Source organism: Beta vulgaris, chromosome 1 (genome assembly GCF_026745355.1).
Source record: "Beta vulgaris subsp. vulgaris cultivar EL10 chromosome 1, EL10.2, whole genome shotgun sequence".
Lineage (NCBI taxonomy): Eukaryota > Viridiplantae > Streptophyta > Magnoliopsida > Caryophyllales > Amaranthaceae > Beta > Beta vulgaris.
In genome coordinates, this window is record NC_079202.1 from 43,807,609 (window position 1) to 43,830,601 (window position 22,993).

General features: G+C 36.4%; 1 long non-coding RNA gene and 1 pseudogene across 1 annotated transcript; one reads left to right on the top strand and one right to left on the bottom strand.

Annotated features, from left to right (window-relative positions):
• Nucleotides 1-5,182: 5,182 nt before the first annotated feature.
• Nucleotides 5,183-6,020, top strand: LOC125496936 (albumin-2-like; annotated as a pseudogene).
• Nucleotides 6,021-19,785: 13,765 nt separating this feature from the next.
• On the bottom strand, nt 19,786-21,719 carry LOC125499643 (uncharacterized). Its single transcript, XR_007276625.2, has 3 exons — nt 21,444-21,719; nt 20,689-20,753; nt 19,786-20,021 (listed from the first exon to the last, which is right to left on the bottom strand). It is a non-coding gene; the product is annotated as an uncharacterized LOC125499643 (long non-coding RNA).
• Nucleotides 21,720-22,993: the final 1,274 nt, after the last annotated feature.

The following is a 22,993-nucleotide window of genomic DNA, read 5'->3' on the forward strand; positions in this document are numbered from 1 at the left end:
GTAGTAACAGTAACAAGAAGATCTTTAGGAAACGGATGTAGTATATTATTGTCAATGTATATGTATAAAAATATTATATTATTGTAATTTTTAATTGCATGTACGTATGAAGATGTTAATAGTTGACAATAATGATTCTTGAGCATTAGGATGCGCAACCAGAATTTATATTTGTCAATTTCTAAAACCACTTGATCCGATCCCTTGACATCTCCTCATATGCATATATATTTATGCAAGCAATTTGACATGTCTTTCTAAGAATTTCAGGGGTGGTCATCAATCAAGTAAGCAAGCAAAATGACAGCTGATATTTATGTGACTGCTGGATTCAAATCAACTCACGAAAATCAAGCTTATATATTCATGAAGAATGAGTATATCTTGGGAGACTATGCTGATGACAGAATATTGCGCGGACCTGATCGCATACGCAACGTATTTTCTGTTGTAAAGTGCAGTAACTTTACACTTGTTTTGCATAAAGTAATGCTTTCATATATTTATTATAACAATAAACTAGCCATTATATAGGCTTTACAATAAACAAACTTAACTAAAGAATAGGAAATGCATTAGAAAGTGGGTAATCATGGCCCACAATGTACTCCACTAACTCTAACTTCTAGCCACTAACAATTAACTACTTAGTCCACTACTAATTTTGGGGCAGTAACAAACACACCCCCTTGCCCTCAAAATCAGTTACACCCATTTTTGACCTGAAATATTCATGTTTTCCAACAGACAATGACTTTGTCAAAACATCAGCTACCTGCTCCTTCGTTCCACAATGCTTCAGCATAATTAACTCTTTTGCAACAAGATCTCGAATGAAATGACAACGTATATCAATATGCTTTGTTCTGCTATGGAATGCCGGATTTTTTGCCATGGAAATTGCTGCCTATTGTCACAGTAAATCTGAGTTGGACCAAGTTGCTCTTCTTGGAAGTCTGAGAGTAACTTCCTTAACCATACCGCCTGACATGCTGCAGCAGTTGTGGCGACGTACTCAGCCTCTGAGGATGACAGAGCCACCGTTTCTTGCTTCTTTGAGCTCCACGTAATAGCACCAGAACCCAAACTGAAAACACAACCAGATGTGCTTTTCCTAGTATCGAGACTGCCTGCCCAGTCACTGTCAGTATACCCAAGCAACCTGCACTTGGATGCTTGTGAGTACCAGATTCCGTAAGCATGAGTTCCTGCTACATACCTCATGATCCTTTTCGCTGCTCCAAGATGATGCATAGTTGGATTATGCATGAACCTAGAAATAACACTAACGGAATATGCTATATCCGGTCTTGTATGAGACAAGTAATTTAAACCACCAACCATGCTCCTAAAATACGGTGCATTTGCCGAGCCCGTACCATCATCAGCTGTGAGGGACTCATTTGGGTTCATGGGAGTCGGAGCTGTACTACAATTTCCATATTGAACCTTTTAAGCAGGTCATTTGCATATTTCGTTGAGAAATGAAAATCCCTCTAGCACATTGATTCACTTCAATCCCAAGAAAATAATGTAACAACCCAAATCCGACATTTCAAAAGTTTTCATCATAGAGGACTTAAATTCAGCAACAAGTGATTCACAAGAACCCATATATATCATATCATCGACGTAAAGACAAACTAACAGTAAGTCAGTTTTACCTCGTTTCTTCACATATAAAGTAGGCTCATTTTTGCTTCTTTCGAACCCATCATCCAAGAAATATGAATCAATCTTGCTGTACCATGCTCTTGGTGCCTGCTTCAGGCCATACAAAGCCTTCCTTAGTCGATAAACTTTATCTTCTTTTCCCGTCACAGAGAACCCTTCAGGTTGTGTGACATATACTTCTTCCTCTAGCTCACCATTTAGGAACGCAGACTTCACATCAAATTGGTACACAGGCCAATGTTTTTGAGCAGCAAGAGCTAAGAATGTTCTCACTGTTTCAAAGCGAGCTACTGAGAGAAAGTCTCTTCAAAATCGATGCCTTGTTGCTGAGCATATCCTTTCACAACTAGACGCGCCTTGTGCTTGTCTATACTACCATCAGCATGGTATTTGGTTCTAAATACCCATTTGAGCCCAATTAGAATCTTACTTTGAGGAAGATCAACTAGCTCCCATGTAAGATTCTTTTCGATGCATTTTATCTCTTCTTTCATTGCATTTTCCCACACTTCTTGTCCTGCAGCATCTGCATAAGAAATAGGATCTGATACAAATAGGGCAAAGGTACATGTATCATACAATTCTCTCAAAGATTTGGTTTTCCTTGGAGGTGATTCGGATGCTGAGTCTGATTCAGAACTAGAATAAGGACTTTGGTTTCTAGGGGAACCATTGTTGCTTGATGAGGAAGGACCCAAACTACTGCTTGAGGATGTGGATGAAGAGATGGTGCTTTGTTCAGCTGCTTCTGCTTCTACGTTAATGGGCGTTGCTGCTGCTATGTCACCTGGTGAAAGTTCAAAATCTCCTGAAGCTCCTGTTAATGTTGTTTCCCCTGGATCAACAAGACTCCAATCCCAGCTTTCACCTTCATTGAACTCCACATTTCTACTTATAAACACTTTACCACTTAATGGATTATACAAGCGATATGCCTTGGACTGTGCACAATAGCCAATGAAAATACACCTAACAGACTTCTCATCTAGCTTAGTGCGAATGTTGACCAATGCATATGCTACACATCCAAAAACTTTTAAGTGGCTTACCCGAGGTGGTCTTCCTTTCCAGGCTTCATAAGGGGTCTGATTGAGGACCGCCTTTGTCGGAGAAATGTTGAGAAGATATACAGCTGTTGCTATCGCTTCTCCCCGAACTGATTTGGAAGCTTCTTCTCTTTCAGCATGCATCTTGCCATTTCAACTACAGTACGATTCTTTCTTTCCGCCACACCATTTTGCTCTGGTGAGTACGGTGCTGTGAGTTCTCTACGAATGCCAAACTCATCAAGAAATCAGAAAACTCATTGCTCAGAAATTCTCCACCACGATCAGTCCGGAGACATTTAATGTAGCAACCACTCTCTTCTCCACCAAGGCTTTAAATTTCTTGAAATACACAAAGGATTCAGATTTGAATTTCAAGAAATAGACCCAACTTACACGACTGTAATCATCTGTGAAGAGTAAAAAATATTTACTCCCTCCCAGAGATTCTGTTTTCATCGGACCACATAAATCAGCATGTACTAACTCAAGCACATATGATGCTCTCCACGACTTACCATTAGGAAAAGATTTTTTACGTTGTTTTCCAAGCACACATCCTTCACAAAAATCAATGGCACTGATTTTTGGCAACCCAATAGCCATATGCTTGTGACAAACAATTTCAACCCATTGATATTAAGATGACCATAGCGTAAATGCCACAATTTTGCTTCATTATTACCTTTAGCAACTAAAGCACATTGAGTAACATTTGAGACGGCTAAAGGAAACATTTTGTTCTGGGACATGTGAACATTAGCTATGGACTGGCCATTTTTCGTATCTTGAATGACACAACACATATCATTAAACGTAACAGAATATCCAGAACTCATAAGTTGTCCAACACTTAACAAATTATGAGCTAGACTAGGAACATATTGCACATCATAAAGAAGCTTTACGTTACCCTGAGTTGTGTTGATTGCAATTGTACCTTTTCCTTCGACTTGAATCTTCTTGTCATCACCAAGTCGTACCTCGCTTTTCTCCGCCTCATCAAGATCTCGAAATAATGACTTTGCACCCGTCATATGATTCGAGCATCCACTATCGATGAACCACACATCATTTGAATCAGCACCAAAGGGAGAATGTGCCATAAACAACTTACTTTCTTCTTCAACCTTCTCTGTGAAATTGACATGCTTCTGCTCATGTCGTTGTTTGGACCAACAATCCACCTCCTTATGCCCGTACTTCTTGCAGTAATGGCATTCTCCTGCAAATTTACCAACACCAACTTTACCTCCTGAAAATTGACCACGTCCTCCTCTGCCATGGCCACGACCTCGACCACGAAATCCACCTCTTCCATTTCCACGACCGCCATTGCTTTCAGACCTCCAGTTATTTGAGGGCTCTCCTTTCACCTGAAAAGCTTTCTCTTCACCTTTTCCTCATTTCTCCTGAACCTATCTTCATGAGCTAACAAGGAACCCATCAATTCATCAAAGGAATAGGTTGTCATGTTTTTTGATTCCTCAATTGCAGCAACAACATGATTGAATTCTTTAGTTAAACTTCGCAATACTTTACTGACTACATTACTATCAGTAATATCTTCACCATATGATTTCATTTGATTCACAATGGCAGACACTCTAGACAAATAATCTTGCACTGATTCTTTGTCTTTCATTACTAGACCTTCAAAATTACCACGTAAGGTTTGCAATTTAATTGAGATTACCTTACTATCACCATGGTACTCCTTTTTGAGAATTTCCCATGCCTCTTTTGAAGAGCTAGCTGCTGAGATTCGTGGGAAAATTGAGTCATCCAGTGCTCCTTGGATGTATAACAAGGCCTTTGCATCCTTCTTTCGATTCTCTCTTAATCGTTGATCGGGCTCCGCCGTATTTCAATCGGCTCGGTATACCCTGTGGCCACCATGTCCCAAAGATCCTGGGATTTGAAAAGAGTTTGCATCTTCAAACTCCACATTTGATACTTCTTCCCCTTAAAAATTGGTTATAAGAGGTTGAGTAGAAGAACTTACACCATTTGTTGCCATCAATTTGGTCAATTTCCTCACAGTGTTTCACTCGTGTGTTTTGTGTTTTTGGAAGAAGGTGGGTTTCTCTCTCTAACTTTACTCTTTCCCTTCTTTTCTTTAACTTTTTTTTTTTTTTTTTATTTATTTGAGGACCTAACCTGACTTAGAGAAAAAAAAAGAGCTGCACGTGTCTTCCTTCTCTCTAATGCTCTTGATACCAAATTTGTTGTAAAGTGCAGTAACTTTACACTTGTTTTGCATAAAGTAATGCTTTCATATATTTATTATAACAATAAACTAGCCATTATATAGGCTTTACAATAAACAAACTTAACTAAAGAATAGGAAATGCATTAGAAAGTGGGTAATCATGGCCCACAATGTACTCCACTAACTCTAACTTCTAGCCACTAACAATTAACTACTTAGTCCACTACTAATTTTGGGGCAGTAACAAACATTTTCATCACTTAAGGATACTGTATTTGGAGATAAGGGAATGGATTGTGCATTTGCATCTCAAGACGAAGGAGATGCGTACATATTCTCCGGTAACATTTGCGCAAAATGGTTCTATGCTCCAGACTCTCCAACGACAAGTTCTTGCAAGGGCCAAAGCTAATTGTAGAAATGTTTCCATTCTTGAGCGAGACCGTGTTTGTAAATGGGGTAGATGCTGCGTTTGAGTCATCACGTCCATTCGAAGCTTACATTTTCAAGGGAGGTGAATATGCTTGTATCAATTACAGTGATAATAGCCACCTCATTAGTATCGGTCCCATACGTCAAAACTGGCCTTGTTTAATAAACACCATCTTTGAGCAGGGATTTGATGGGGCCTTTGCTTCACACATTCCAAATCAGGCATACTTATTCAAAGGAGATTCATATGGATGCATCCAATTTACTCCAGGAAACACAAATGATGCTCTGCTACTGTTTTCGGGGCTAATCAAAGACAACTGGAAGAGTTTAGGTAGCATCTTGCCTCGCAAGAATTGAATAATTGTCAAGTGCAAAATAGTTACCAATTACCATGCAATGAAGAACAGATACCTGATCTGCGTTGTATGGTTTGCACTTCCTATGTTTATCTTGTATGGAATAAAACAAGAGGGTGTATTATAGAGTTTGCAGCCATTGAGTTGGTCACTGTCCTCTTCTTCTATCACACTTTTCCTTTGTGTCTTTGTATGTTTTTTAAAGCAATCTGTTTGTAACAGTATATGTATAATAATGAATGTTTGTTATTATCTTAATATCTCTCCCTCTCTATATATATTATTAAAATATGTGTAGAGGAATTGGAGCCTACAGTTGACACTATAAGCTTACATGCTCGCACAAGGCACTTGTCTTTCTGTTTTAAAAAAACCCATTAAGCACTCGTCATCCATCCTCATACTTATCAATACCACCTGATTCCTCATCACCTACATTTAGTAAAAAAAAAAAAAAAACAAACAAGTCCACGCCACTTACTCTAATAATCCACGCATCAATCTTCCGTATCCCTCCTTTATATTTCTTTTACCTGATTCATTAGATGATTAGTCAATGGTTATAATAAAACTATAGCCATTATAACGTTGACACCATAACCTTTTAATTTTTGATTTTTTTTTGTCAAATATAACCTTTTATATATACTTTTTTTGCGAAAGACAACCTTTTAAAAAAATTTCGGCAACTTCAAATCTTAATGAATTTTTTTTTGTCAAAAACAACCTTGACCGACATCCCGACGGTGACTCGTCGGAAACTGGCGTTGACCTTACTTAAACAATCATGTGCCCTTCACATGATTTCTTTTCTCCCTAATTTTACTTATTTCCCACCCTTTTCCCCCTTAGTCACCCTCCCATCTTTCCTTCCCTCCTTTCTGCATTTTTACTCCCAACCCCAATTCCTCATCTTCTCTCTTGAGTTTGCAAATTCAGATCGTCATTTTTCTAAGGCGAAAGTCGATTTCTCCTTAAATTCCTTAAACAAAACATGAGCTTTCTCAACCCTTTTTGATTTACAGAGTATATCAAGAAGGGTATTGCAGGTGGTGAAGTCGCGTAAACCAGTAGAGAGATTGGGAGAAGATGAAATCTGGGGACGAGAGCAGGGTTTTTGAGAGGGTTTTTGGGTCTTCTATGGAGAAGATGAGGTTGGCTATGGACGTAGCAGTTGAGGAAATAGAATCTGACGGCGGAGGAAAGGTGTTGCTGGTGGAGATGCGCTTGAGGACTCCACAGTGGAGTTGGAATGGGAGTTTTTGGAAGTTCAGAATTTAGAACCAATCCTTTCAATAGCAAGATAAGATCATGGCATCTCACGATTACAGGCGGATTTTGCTCGGCAACAATTACAAAGAGAGAAGATGAGGAATTGGGGTTGAGAGTGAAGATACATAAGGGATGGAAGAAAAGATGGGAGTGTGATTAAGGGGAAAAAGGGAGCGGAATGGGTAAAATTAGGGAGAAAAGAAATCATGTGAGGGGCACATGATCATTTAAGTAAGGTCAACACCGGTTTCCGGTGAGTCAACCTTCGGAATATCGGTCAAGGTTGTTTTTGACAAAAAAAAAAATCGATTTTTTCACCAAATACCCCTGACAAACAAATTTATTCACCAAATACCCCAGTTTTTTTCAAAATTCACCAGATACCCCTAACTTTTTAAAAAATTCACCAGATACACTTACTATTAACGGACGTTAGTGCTCCGTTAGCCTGTATTTACATGTTTGCCATAAGTCAACTTAATTAGTCCTAAGTCAACTTAATTAGCCATAAGTCAACCTAATTAGCCCTAATTAACCTAATTAAACCTTAATGTCTCCCTAACCCAACTTCAACCCCCAACCCCACCCCCAACCCTAGACCTACCAGCCCCACCACCCAACCCCAGCCCCACCCCTACCCTCCCCTCGCCGGCAACCCTGCATACCCCCTTTCCGGCAGCCCCTCCCCCTCCCTCACTCTTGTCGCGCCTCCCCTCCCCCTCCCTCACTCTCGTCGCGCCTGCCCTCCCCTTCCCTCACTCTCGTTGGCCCCGACGGCTGCTGCTGTTGTTTCCGGTTCATCGGAGGAGAAAGAAAGGTCAGAAATTCGCGCGAATTCGACGCGAAGGGGGATGGGGAGGGGGGAGGCGCGACTGTAGTTCATGGAGGGGGAAGGGGAGGCACGATGGAAGGAGGGGGAAGGGAGGCGCGAGCGAGCGAGGCGAAGGGAGGGGAAGGGCGAAGCGACTGGCGGGGAGGGGGAGGTGGCGGCGCGACTGGCGGGTAAGGGGAGGGGGCTGGGGTTGTTGGGGGGGGAGTGGTAGGTTAGGGGAGAGAGAGGGGGTTATGTTAGTTAGGTTTTTTAGGGTTTTCTTAGGTTAATTAGAGTTTTTTAGGGTTTTTTACGGTTGATTAACACTAATGACTAACGGAGTTAACCGACGTTAGTAATTAAGGGCATTATTTGTCATTTTTTTAAAAATTTGGGATAACTGGTGAATTTTTTTAAAAGTTAGGGGTATCTGGTGAATTTTGAAAAAAGCTGGGGTTTTGGTGAATAAATTTTTTTGTCAGGGGTATTTGGTGAAAAAATCGAAAAAAATTCATCAAGTTTTGAAGTTGCCCAAATTTTTTTAAAAGGTTGTCTTTCGCAAAAAAGAGTATATAAAAGGTTGTGTTTGACAAAAACTCTTAAATTTTATATATTGATCTTGTCCATTAATTTAATTGAACCTTAAAAACACATAAAAATGGAGAAAAAATAAATTGTTGTCTTTGGAGTGTTGTTCCTTTCTTCTTTGAATTTTTTATCACTATTAACAAAGATTTATTTATGGAATATTAAACCAAATAAATTCTTATCTAAGGATCCTTTTTAATTATTATTTTCATTGAAGTTATCATGATGTAAATTAACGTACTCATGTGAATGTAAATATTTATGTACAGTAACCAACTCCTTGCGCATGTTATTTTATTTATCTTTATTTCTTTCTTGTGTATGTTTATATTGTTTGCAATATTTTCCACCTTGGATATTATTTCGAATCAAAAGACCTGAATAAATGTTTTAACGTCTAATCCTATAATGCGGACAATCTACTAGGTATTCAATAAATTGATTGGTAATAAACATACTTGCCTCCTCCTTTCTCATCAATTACTTGGTCTTGTTGATGGTACTACCATTATTCCTCCTACTACTGTAATTGATGAATCTGGTACTTCTGTTCCTAATGTGCACTTTTGTGAATATCTGCGTATTGATTAGCAAGTAAAACCATGGATTTTTGCTACTTTATCTCGTGATGTTTTTGTTGATGTTCATGATTTACACACGTCTGTGGATATTTGGAATAGATTACAATCTCGTTTTATGCATGCAAGTATGGCTCGTTCTATGGAGTTAAAGGGACGTTTGTCTCATATTAAAAAGAACGATTCTCAGTCTATGGATGGTTATTTACGGGAAATAAAGGTTATTGTTGATTCTCTTGCTGCTATTCAGTGTCCTGTGTCGAATCAGGATTTAGTTCAGTATACTCTTTTCGGTTTGGATCGTGATTACGAGTATGATCACATTGTCACTACTTTGTTACATTACCCGTTCCCTCTGTGTTTTTATGATTTGCATCCTAAGTTGCTCGTTCATGAACAATGTTTGAAAAATTCGAAGGATGGATCTGATTCCTCCTCTCATCATGCCTTAGTTGCTGCTCAGTCTTCTGGTTCTGGTTCTTCCTCTAAACCTACTTCAAGAAGGAGAAATAGGGGAGAAAAAACAGAAATCGTGGGGATAACAATAATTGAAATCAGAAAAATCGTGATAACGGTGGTGGTAAATGGTGGTAACAACAACAATTCTCGTGGTTCTGGTAACAACAACAACAACAATGCTAATCGGGGACACTCTAATGGTATGAGTAAATATTCTAACTTGTCATCCTATAGTATGCCTTGCCTAGACTCTATTACTAATAATTTATCTTCAGCGGGGAGTAATTCATCAAGTAACAATGTAAACTCTACCCCTACTTCTGATACTTGTGGTTTATGTTGGTTTCCAGGTCATCAAGCTGCCTATTGTTCTCAAAGATTCAATTCCAGCTTTGTTCCCTCTTCATTTGAAAGTGTCACTCGAGCCTTAGATGCACTGTCTGTTGGTGGTGAAGCTAATGATTCAGTCTGGTACCCGGATTCGGGAGCTGCATCTCACATGACTCCTTAGGATGTTAAGTTTTCTACTAAAACCCCTTATACTGGGTCTAGTTCTGTTATAGTTGGTAATGGTACCTTGCTCCTAATTAAAAGTACTGGTAATTTAACCTTAAAAACTACAAGTCGTCCCCTCACATTATCATCTGTCTGTCATGTTCCTAGATTGACATAATTTATTATCAGTCAACAAGTTGTGTCAAGCAAATGATTTTGTTGTGAGTTTTGATAAAAACTTTGTTTCTGTTAAGGACCAGACAACGGGGGCGGTTCTGCTTCGAGGATCCAGTAAGCAAGGTGTCTACCCTCTTCAGCCTATTGTTGTCCATCCTCATTCTCCAATTCCTGCTTTCCTAGCCACTAAAGAGTTGGGTGACGTTTGGCATGTTCGTCTTGGACATACCTCCTCTAGCATCTTAGGATTTTTATATTCAAATAATTATATCACATGTACTTCTAAGTTTCATGATGATTGTGTTGGATGTAAGTTAGGTTAAATACATCGTTTACCTTTTGATTCAGTTGAACATGTTTCTCCATATCCATTATATAAAATTCACAGTGATATTTGACAATCTCCTGTTTTGTCGAATCAATTATATCGTTATTATGTTGTGTTTGTTGATGATTTCTTGAGATGATTTATCCTTTACGTCGAAAATCAGAAGCTTATTCTCAATTTCTTGTGTTTCAAAAGATGGTTGAAAATCTATTCAATTGCAAAATTAAGATTTTTCAAAGTGATGGAGGTAGAGAATATGATAATTATCCTCTTCTCCAACATTTTCGTGACAATGACATAATTTTTCAAAAATCTTATCCCCATACTCCAGCTCAAAACGGTGTTGCAGAATGCAAACATCGTCATATCATTGAAATGGCTCGTACTATGACAATTCATTCTAATTTTCCTGCTGAATTTTGGATTGATGCATCATACACTGCTACCTACACTATTAATAGATTACCCAGCTCGGTTGTAGGGGGTGTTTCTCTTTTTGAAAAATTGTTTCATCGTCCCCCTTCCTATCATTTTTTGAAAACATTTGGTTGTGAAGGCTTTCCTTTGTTTTTGAATTCTAAAAATCATAAACTAAAACCTAAGTCTAAAACCTGTGTTTTTATTGGCTATGCATTGTGTTATAAAGGATATCGTTGTTTTGATCCTACTACCAACAAAGTGTTCACTAGTCGTCATGTTCTTTTTCACGGACATAAGTTTCCTTATTGTAGCCTTGTGAGTTCTCAGTCCACCTTGCCTTCCACGTCGCCCATGGTCTTAGATTCTGATTGGAGTCCCACAAATGTAATGTCACCTAGTGATTCTCGTGTATCCCCTGCCCCTATCATGGCTTTGGATTACTAGCACAACGATGGCGTTGCCCTGCTAGATAGCTCACCCCATCTCCCCACTCCCCCCCGTCGGCTGGGCCAGTAAAAGGATAGTATGGTCTTTTACTAGTCGTAGGCCTGTATTGTACACATTATATATATTGAATGTTAGGATTAACCTAATCATATTAACACAATTATTCTCCACACTTGTATAAATGACATATAATATGATATAGTTTGATAGTTAAGTCTTTTGTGCTCAAAATTGAGGTTATGGATTTGAATATTATACAAATTACTTTACATTTTTAAATGTAGATGGATGAAATGGTATAAGATTTGTGAGTAACTTGGAGCGTTCATGAGATATACAGGCTTGCTTGGGAACATTTTTTAATGTCTTAATAAAGATTTTGATTTTAGAACATAAGTTTAATTATTTTATGAGTCTTATTTGATTTAATCTATTCATACTAAATTAAATAAAGTATGTTTCTTATTACATTATTACCATGTTTATACTGGTTAATGCAAGTAGTCGTTAGTTTTTGTTCGCTTCTATTCCAAGTTTAAAAAAGAAACAATAAACACATAGTAGTCTTAAATTGTAGAAGTAGTGCACAGATGTAACTTGGGTCTATAAATAGGACGTAAATACTTACTTATATAATATCTTTGGTTCCCTAAATTAAATCGCTACCAAATCAGCTCCACATGTTTTACTCTTCACTCAAAGTCAAACTCAATTTTAGTAAAAAGATAATTCATTGGGGGACACCATATAGCTCCTCCTTGACTTATATAATAAAAAAAATATATTGATAACTGTTCCAACTAATAGTATTATATTATTTTATATATCAAGTTTGAGGTTAAGGAGTTTGTGTGAACTCTAGCATATATACTTTCATGTGAAGTAAAGAGAGAATACAGAGGAATTCGACTAAAGTCGGAGTAAAACAAAAATTAGATGGAACGGATATTGGGATTTGTGTTTGTAGAGAACTCAAGAAGTGCCCCGGGATTTTAATAGATTTGTAATAGCATTGTTCACATATTATAGTGAAGCATTTTAGTTAAAATTCCTTAGAATTGAGGGTTTACTTCCTACTAGGCTAGGAAATTTTTCCTTGTAAAAATCGACCATGCTTCCTTAATCCACAATCAATATAGAGTTATTAGATTAGTTTAGCGAGGACCATTCCTCATGTAGCAATAACACAACACAATTATTAGAATAGGCAGTTTAATTTTAACATAAAATTAGACGAAACCAATACTGAATTTTTCTAACAAACCTATTTCATTCCACTCTAATTGAACTATCATAGTCATCCCTTCTGTTCTCCTTCTATTCACTAGTGGAAAAATGAAGAAGGGTTGCGCTGAAAAAGGCCTGTAGGGCTGCGCTTTTTGACAGCAGCCCTTTCAGTAGCAGCCCTTCACTTTTTAAGTAGGGCTGCGCTAGAAAAGCGCAGCCCTTAAGCTAGAAGGGCTGCGCTAGTTAGGAAAAAGCGCAGCCCTTCTAGCCCAGAAGGGCTGCGCTAGTTAGGAAAAAGCGCAGCCCTTCTGAGCTAGAAGGGTTGCGCTTTTTCCTAACTAGCGCAACCCTTCCTACCAAAAAAAAAAAAATTTTTTTTTGACATTTTTTTTTTGACATTTTTTTACTCATAATCTCACATTTTCTGAAATTAAACAGAAGAGAAACGAAACGAAAATACTAAACCCAAAACAAAAAAAAGAATGAAACGAAAATGAAAAAAAGGAACAAAAACTAATATACAAAGAGAAGTATACAAGAAGTATACAAGAACATTAATCAAAACAAAGATGAAAATACAAGAAATTATATACAAAGAGAAGTATACAAGAACATTAATCAAAATAAACAAAGAGAAGTATACAAGAACATTAATCAAAACAAAGAGAAGTATACAAGAACATTAATCAAAACAAAGAGAAGTATACAAGAACATTAATCAAAATATATAAACAAAGAGAAGTATACAAGAACATTATAGATCTGAAAATACAAGAAATACCTCCAAACATTAACCTAATAATGTTTAAATACATAAAACAAAACCCTAATACATAATTTAAGGGAAAAAAAAAATTTCGGAAAAACTTAAAATGCCTATTTGGAGGCTTAAACGAACTCGGATGGCTTAAAAAGCCTAAACGTCACGGCGTAGCGATGTGTTTGACTCGTTGGCTCGTTCCGCTTCTGAAAAGGTATCACAATAGGCAATCGGACTCCGTCGGCATGATTCGTGCAAATCATTTCAGCGTTTTTGTCGCAACATTTCTGGGAGTTTTTGAGAGGATTAGAGAGAGAGAAGGAGGAGAGGGAGGAGGGATGTGAGAGAAGGAGGAAAAGGAATAATGAGGACGTGAGAGAGGAGAGAGATGAGGGATAATATATCTGAATCCGCGCTCAATATTTCAAAGCCCGCGGTATCGAAATTTCAAAATTTTTCAGGAAGGGCTGCGCTAGTTTTAAAAAAGCGCAGCCCTACCTTGAGAAGGGCTGCGCCTTTTAAAAAAGCGCAGCCCTTCTCAAGGTGAAGGGCTGCGCTTTTCTAAAAGGCGCTTTTTTGAAAAAGCGCAGCCCTTCTTATTTGTAGGGCTGCGCTTTTCCAAAAAGGCACTGCCCTTCAACCATAGGGCTGCGCTTTTATCAAAAGCGTAGCCCTTCTTGCGCAGCCCTTCTGTTTTTTCCCCTAGTGATTGTTTGGTTGATTCTCGAACTAGAACAAATAATTTCAAATAATAACCTAATAGTATTACAGAACGGATTAAACTAGTCACTAAATGGATTAAACTAGTCACTTAATGGGTTAGAGAATATCATTACTGGATAAATTAAATGGGTCACGGAATAGATTAAACTGGTTCCTAAATAGATTAAACTAGTCATTATATTAAAAAAAAGTGACATGTTCTCTTCTTAATATTGAGCTTGGATTATGTCTAGTATATTCATCTATACATCTATACATCTATACATATATATTAAAAGGCGTGCGTAACAACGTCGATGCGCCACGTGGCACTCTCCTCCTGCCACTAGAATTTTGCCACGTGTATGTTAACCAACAAAGTCAAGTGGTCATTATTTAAAAAATAAATATGCCGAAGCCTGGGCTCGAACCTCTAACCTTACGTAAGGGTTTTCAAAGAATCACCATCTCATCTAACATCTCTTAATGATCCATGTTTCCACAAAATTAAAAATATGTGTTGTAATTAGTTAATGTTATTAAACATATCCCTTGCATCCTTAAAAATAAATAAATTTGCATGTTCATTAAAATCAATTATGTATGCATGATACCATTTTAGAGCAGTGTTGACCACTACAGTACTACCCCTAGGGAGTTTTAGTTCATGTAATCTATGTACAATAAATTTTTTTTAGAAATTGCGTAGTATACTACAGTCTTAACCACTAGGCTAAGTTGTATTTATTGTTATTATCATAAAATATTATATTAATAAATGAAATTTTTTCTTACCCGGGGAATACCCCGGGCCTGATAACTAGTTATTGTACAAAAGTCGAAGTGTTTTAGAGAAGGGAGAAACATATATCAAGACAATGTGCCATGTGGCGCTCTCCCTAGAGTGTTTTAGTTCATGTAATCCATGTACAATAAAAAATTAAGAAATTGCATAATATAGGATTTGATCCCGAGACCTTGAGTACATATACTAAAGTTTTAACTACTAGGCTAAGTTGTATTTACTGTTATTATCATAAAGTATTATATAAATAAATGAAATTTTTTCTTACCCGGGGCATAGCTCGGGCCTAATAACTAGTTTCAAACTAAAAGTATACGGTCTCGTATAAGACCAACGGTACAACACAATTACACAAACCGTGTCTTATATTAAATTAATCTGTATGCAATTCGCAACTCATAACTAATTGATGCTAACAGCAACATGCTAACATACACGGATTAAAACATCTATCTATCTATACTAATATATTGAGAGGCGTGCCTAAGCCAGAAATGATGCCACGTGGCGCTCTCCCTAAGGCAGTTTTACTCCATGTAATCCACAACAATAAAAAAAAATTAGAAATTGCATAGTGTAAAGTTTGATCCCGAACCTCAAGAACATACACTAAAGTCTTAACCACTAGACCACATAAAATTTAGTGTTATCATCTTAAATTAAAATATTATTAAATGAAAATTTTCTTTATCCGGGACGTAGCCCGAACTTAATAAGTATTTTTTTTTAAAACATGTAACATGTTAAAAATTACACACTCAATCCACGGATTAAAACATTGTCTCAAGTGAATTCTTTTTTTAATCATAGTTCATGAGATATATTAAGCGTTCATATGATGTTCATTGACTGAAACATATAATTTATTATTTTATGTACTCAGCTTTTAGTTATCTTAATTGAATAAGACGTTTAATAAATTATCTCATGTAGTTAGCATCTTTTATTCAATGATGGTTGATTGTTCTACGGTCACATGAAAATCATATGATCCGGATCCCCATATTTCACTTTCAACTGATCGCTACTTCTGATGACATAAATGACGTAATGAGAAAAAGATAGAAAAAATTGATGAGAATACCCTCAATTTTTTATCTGTCCATTTTTAATATCTATAACTAAGGATTTTTAATTGTAAAATTAAGATTTTTCAAAGTGATGGAGGTAGGAAATATGATAATTTTCCTCTTCTCCAACATTTTCGTGATAATAACATAATTTTGTCCTACTCTAGCTCAAAACGGTGTTGCAGAACACTAACATCGTTATATCATTGAAATGGCTCGTACTATGATAATTCATTCTAATTTTTCCTGCTGAATTTTGGGTTGATGCATCATACGCTGCTACCTACACCACTAATAGATTACCCAGCTTGGTTTTAAGGGGTGTTTCTCCTTTTAAAAAATTGTTTCATCGTCCCGACCTCTTTCTATCATTTTTTTGGAAAACATTTGGTTGTGAATGCTTTTCTTTGTTTCTGAATTATTCTAAAAATCACAAACTACAACCTAAGTCTAAAACCTGTGTTTTTATTGGCTATGCATTGGATTATAAAGGGTCTCGTTGTTTTGATCCTACTACCAACAAGTGTTCACTAATCGTCATGTTCTTTTTCACGAACATAAATTTTCTTATTGTAGCCTTGTGAATTCTCAGTCCACCATGCTTTCCACGTCGCCCATGTTCTTAGATTATGATTGGAGTCCCACAAATGTAATGTCACCTAGTGATTCTCATGTGTCCCCTGCCCCTGTCATGGCTTTGGATTACCAGCGCAACGATGGCGTTGCCCTGCGAGATGGGTCACCCCATCTCCCCACTCCCCCCCCCCCGCGTCGGCTTGGCTAATAAAAGGATAGTATGGTCTTTTGCTAGTCGTAGGCCTGTATTGTAAACATTATATATATTGAATGCTAGGATTAACCTAATCACAATTATTCTCCGCACTTGTACAAATGATATATAATATGATATAGTTTGATAGTTAAGTCTTTAGTGCTCATAATTGAGGTTATGGATTTAAATATTATACAAATTACTTTACATTTTTTAAATGTAGATGGATGACATGGTGTAAGATTAAAACATTGTCTCAAGTGAATTCTTTTTTTAATCATAATTCTTGAGATATATTAAGCGTTCATATGATGTTCATTGACTGAAACATATAATTAATTATTTTATGTACTCAGCTTTTAGTTATCTTAATTGTATAAGGCGTTTAATAAATTATCTCATGTAGTTAGCATCTTTTATTCAATGATTGTTGATTTGTTCTACGGTCACATGAAAATCGTATGATCCGGATCCCCATATTTCACTTTCAACTGATCGTTACTTTTGATGACATACATGACGTAATGACAAAAAGATAGGAGAAATTGATGAGAATACCTTTAATTTTGACCCGTCCATTTTTATTATCTCCAACTATGGATTATTTTAGTATAATCTCAACTATTGGGTAGGTCCGTCATAGTGCACCCAAATAACTTGTAACTTGTTAGCAAGGTAATTTTTTATATATTTTTATTTCTCTTTTATTTTAAATTTCGAATCCCACCCTTCCCTCACCCCACTACCTCCCCCACAACCACCTTCCCTCACCCCCACTACCACCCTTCCCGCCTCCACCATCACCAGTTCACCACGCAGCCTTATGCACTTTTAGCCATCATCACTAGATTTTCAACTTCGTAGCCACCGAGAAATACCAACTCCACCGTCTCCCTCACCTCACTCACTGCCACCAATGCACCACCAACCAACCAAACTTAGTAGCCTCTTCACCAATGCAGCCATCCACCAAAGTCACTTACTTTCACCTAGAGATGGCAGTGGGTAATGGACCCTATCCGGGTCCATAGATCTAGATCCATTTTTTATGGATCTGGATCCTCAAATTTTGGACCCTATGGATCCAGGTAGGATCTGGATCCTCCTTGGAAAAAACAGATTTGGACCGGGTCCTAAACTATTACCCGGATCCAGATTTATTTACCCGTTTTTATAAGATTATCATTTTTTAATATTATAATATCAGTTATTACATATAATGACGGGTTTTAGCTTGAATTTCGAATTATTGTTCTAATTAATGTGTGAATTTACTGGATTATTGAGTTTGAAAAATCGATCGATAATTGTTAATCTTTTAGAAATAGTTGATAAATCTACATTTGATAATTAAGTAATTGTGAGTGCTTGCAATGGTTATTTTATAGAAATTAAATGAAATTTTTGGTAGATATTAGATGACTTTATTGTTTAAAATCTTTAATTATTGTGAAAATTAGGGTAATTTGAAGAAAATAGGCAAAGATCCGTTTAGGACCCGAATCCGTAGGATCCATACGGATATGGATCTGGATCCTTATTCTTATTACCCAATGGATCCGGGAAGGATTTGGATCCTTGTCTAAAAAACGGATCTGAATCTGGATCCTAGAGGACCCTATCCAGATCCTACCCATTATCATCTCTACTATCACCTACACAACCATCCCACTAGCAGCACTTCGCGCACCTATAATATAAACCATCAACCACTCACATCTCTCTTACATCCCATCTTCTTCTCTCTACACTACCTATCCTTCTGTGGAAGTCATTGCTACTGCCCTTCTGTGTCTCCTCTCATCTAGTTGTGTTGCTAATGTATGTCGTTGCCTTCGTGGCTTGCCGACGCTCCAAAACGACAAATTGTCTGCCCTATTGCTCTCTTAGGTGCTGTTGTTGTTGTTGCTTGAATCCCTAGTTCATGGTTATTCCCTCTTGTACTAAGATTGTTCTAAGTTTACTTTGCTTTTTAGCTTTATTTGTATTACAATTTCAATGGGTTTTGTATGAAATCAAATTATATTCTATGATTTGTATTTGTAAATAAGAGCGGTGAAACAGAGAATATAAGTGGGAATTATTGGGTTGAATTTTACTTGAATTTTCCGGCAATCAAAATGATAAAAGACTTCATCTTTGATGGAATAATCTTAATTGGAAGGAAATCAGGCAGACAAAGGGGGTTAGGGGAGGGGAGAATTCGACGTGCTGTTGGGGTAGTTGGAGGGGTGCTGGTGGTAGGGGAGGGGGGCTGGGGTGTGGGAATGGTGGTAGTAGGGGTGAGGGAAGATGGCAGTGGGGGAGGGGGAAGGGGTGTGGAAAGGGTGGTAATGGGGGTGAGGGAAGGTGGCAGTGGGGGTGAGGGAAGGGTGGGATTAAGAAAAAATGAAAAAATAAAATAATAATTGATAATAAGCCAATGAAAGTATGACACGTAGCCTATTTACCCGTTAAATAGGTTTCCTTCAGATCCTGGCGCATTTGTAGCGGACCTACCCAATATTTTGGATTATACATGGATAACCCATAGTTGGGGATATTAAAAGCAGACAGGCTAAAGTTGGGGGTATTCTCATCCATTTTTCCAAAAAAATATTCTTTAACAGTAGATATTGGTACTGGTATTTGTTATATATATTGAGTAAGAATTATAGTTTCTTTCTTTTTTATACAAGCTGAATAATCTAGCATATAGCCTATTATACATTCACACTTTGTTGAGTGTATGCATATATAACCACACAAGTAATGTGTGGTGCGTGAGAAGCAGGTAACAGGCCACATATATATGCATCACTTCCCACCACGGAGGTCGCGGGCTCGAATCTCACCCTAACTTTGCAAGAGAGATCATCTTGTAATATATGGAAGAAAAAGCAAAAAGGTGTTATGTGTGTCAAAGAGCGGTCACGTGTTTACTTAGCTTTCACGTATATATCTTACGTTCGTTTTATTCTTTAGGTACCCTCGAATATAAATAGAAAAGTGAATATGATGAAAAGCTTAATTGGATTATACATATAAAAAAAATCATTTTATATAAAAAAAACAAGGTCACATATGAATTCTGCAAATCTCCAAGAATTGCAACAAAATAGAATAAGATGAATTTTATACTTAACCAATAGCAAGCACATATTGTAACGCCCCGAAAATACATAACCTTTATTACTCATGATTGTCAGCGGAAACGGAACTTAAGCTGTGGGTTATGGGCCCATAAATAATATAATAGCCTTAAAATGGTCTCTAAAATATACAAACTCTCAACTAGAGTAATAATGATTACTCATAATACATAGTATTCTAAATATCCGAAATATATGTAGAGTCACTTCAACGTAATCCATAATATCACCCTTGCATATATACGCTTTGCCATACCTAAAACAGAAAACAAAACGTCATGAGCCGAGACTCAGTAACATACTACTCTAACAACGTAAATTCATTTCAGCTCACTTTATTTGAAAACAGGGAGAAGAGAATATCGCAAACCTCATTTCATAAACATATAACTTGATATTGGAAATCCAACCATTTTGAGATATTATCCTTTATAATCTTATATCATTTTTAATGGTAACTTGGCAAGTACAACATCATAACATCATAATCATTAAACCGAAAGGCGGCCACAACAAAGGTGACACTTGCGGTGCCCATAACATAAATCCAAAAGGCGGTCACAACAAAGGTGACACTTGCGGTGCCCATAACATATACATATCCGAAAGGCGGTCACAACAAAGGTGACACTTGCGGTGCCCATATCCGAAAGGCGGTCACAACAAAGGTGACACTTGCGGTGCCCATAAAGTACTGCCAAGAACCGTCTTTCACTTTCATTTATCATGTTTCGTTATTTTTATATTTATGTGATAAAACATCTCTTAAGCATCATGAAAAACCAATTCATCAGCATCATAAACATCATTTAGCAAAACATTTCATATCCCGCAATCCATAAACACATATCATCAAAACATTATGTAAAAGCGTCATAAAACATAGTTGGAAGGGGAGTGCGGGTGTTAGCAGTAGACGTTACCTCGAGTCGCGATTATTATACTTGATAGCCGGGGGAGGCTTGTAATATCCCTTTTCCTTTCTAATCTATTCAAGGATTAATAAAAGACGACTTATGAATATTTTATTCTAGAACTTTAAGCTCTACGATCCATTTCCATCATGTGCTCATTTCTTTATTATGACTTTATAGTGAGTTTCTAAAATTAATAGTTATGAAACCCCATTATCACCATTTATTACTTAAACTATAATTCTTGACTTTATTAACTTGGTCACTAACTTATGTAAAACTATTTATTTAGTAACAACCACTACTTATAAGATTCATGAAAATTCATGTTTAATGACTTGAAGGTATGATTATAGAAACTTTCACACTTTAGTTAGACTTTTAATAGTAAAGTGATATCTAACTCATTGTTAAACTCTAACTTGTATTAGTGATATTTCATACTAACTGATACCCATGTATAAGTGACTTATTTAATTTACAACTTAAGAAGTGATAGTCATATCATTAAGCTAAAAGTGGGACTATAGTCATTTAAGCTTACTAACATTATACTTATAATCCAAGTGTACTTAATTAGTACTAATAATACATAAACTTAAGTAATAACTATGTGAGCATGAAACTATAATTTTATTAATCAAAAACACCATTCGAGTAGTTAAGGTGTAGTAATAATGACTGTCATAATCTCTTTTAAACTATAATTAAGTTGTATGATTATTTTATGAAGTAAAATGGACCTTAGAACAATATAAACTTACAGAGGGTCTAACTCTTTACTCCGAACCCCGAATCAGATGATCTTTGGGTCTAAATTCAATAACTTTTCACGATCTACAACTTTCATGAAGGAAGTATATGCAGATTCTGACTGTAAGAAGACGATATTGGGGAAAAACAGTACGACAACCTAAAATTAAAGGAGGAATAGAGTGGGTATTTAGGGCCATTCATGGGTACTCAACAAAAATAAGGCATATGAATGGAAATTCAGATTTTTATTTGGTGGTGTAAATGGAGGTTTTGGTTATAGTTTGTAATTTTCAAGTAGATGAAAAATGGTGAAATTAACCCACTATTTATGGTGATTTTAGGAAGAAAAACTTCATTAAACTAATGAAGACTTAATGGTGAAGAATACTTGGGGAGCAAGGAGTTCTAGAAGCCTTGGGGAGCAAGGTCATGAAGCTTGAGGAAGAAGATGAGTTGTGTGGTCATGGTGATTTTTCCAAAGTCAATAAGATATGAAAACTATACACTACACTATAAGTAAATCATCACCATCATAACATAACTTTTAAAACAATTAAACTAAATGTAGTATATTTTAGAAACTAACCTTAACATGATCATTCCGAAAAATAGTTAGGACAAAATTAAGCTAATAAACATAATTGGTAAATAATAAAATTAGTTAAAAATTTGGGGTATTACACATATTGTCTTTTCATTAATCTTATTATTAAGCTTATTATCTTTTGCTTTGTTTTATTACGTAATTTATAAGCTTGTGACACAGTGACATAACAACATAATGAAATTGATGCATCATCATTGCTAAATTCGATGATGCCCCTTGTCTGTAGATAATACCATTAATCAATATTTATATTATACTCCCTCTGTTTCAAAATATAAGGCATTCACACATTACGAAAATTTGCTTTGAGCACAAATATCTCTCAAATACGATAAATAAAAATTATAAAAATTATACCATTAGATTCGTCTTGAAAAATACTATAATAATATTATTTTTTAGAAAATTTTATCAACATAAATTGAAAGTAATTAACGATCAAAATTCGACCTCGAACATTGTGCATGCCTTATATAGTGAAACGGAGGGAGTACAACCTAAGGAGTCCTACTCGTATATATGAGTACACCTATCCAAATTAGAATTTTAAGCAGGCCCGGCCTTGGGGGTTGTTTTGAGGGGCAACCGCCGAGGGCCCATCAATATAAGGGCCCAATTTTGATGTAAAGCTTGTAATAAAGGGAAGAAACAACATTTGTAATCAACAAAATGAAGTTTGGCTTGGCGGTTTGCTTTACAATTGCTAGTGTAGAAGAGATGGGTTCAAATCCCATAAGTATATAAAGTTTGTTTTTTTTTTTTTTTTTTTTTTGGGGCTTTTCTATATTCAACTTCTTTTTATATATTTTTTATCTACAATTTTTCTTTTTATACCCTCTATCACACAATACTTTCTACACTTTTTATTTTTATTAGTCGTACTTACCCTTTGCAATTTTATTTTTGGATACAACCCATTGTTATTTTAATCTTTTTCTTTTTTTCTCAACA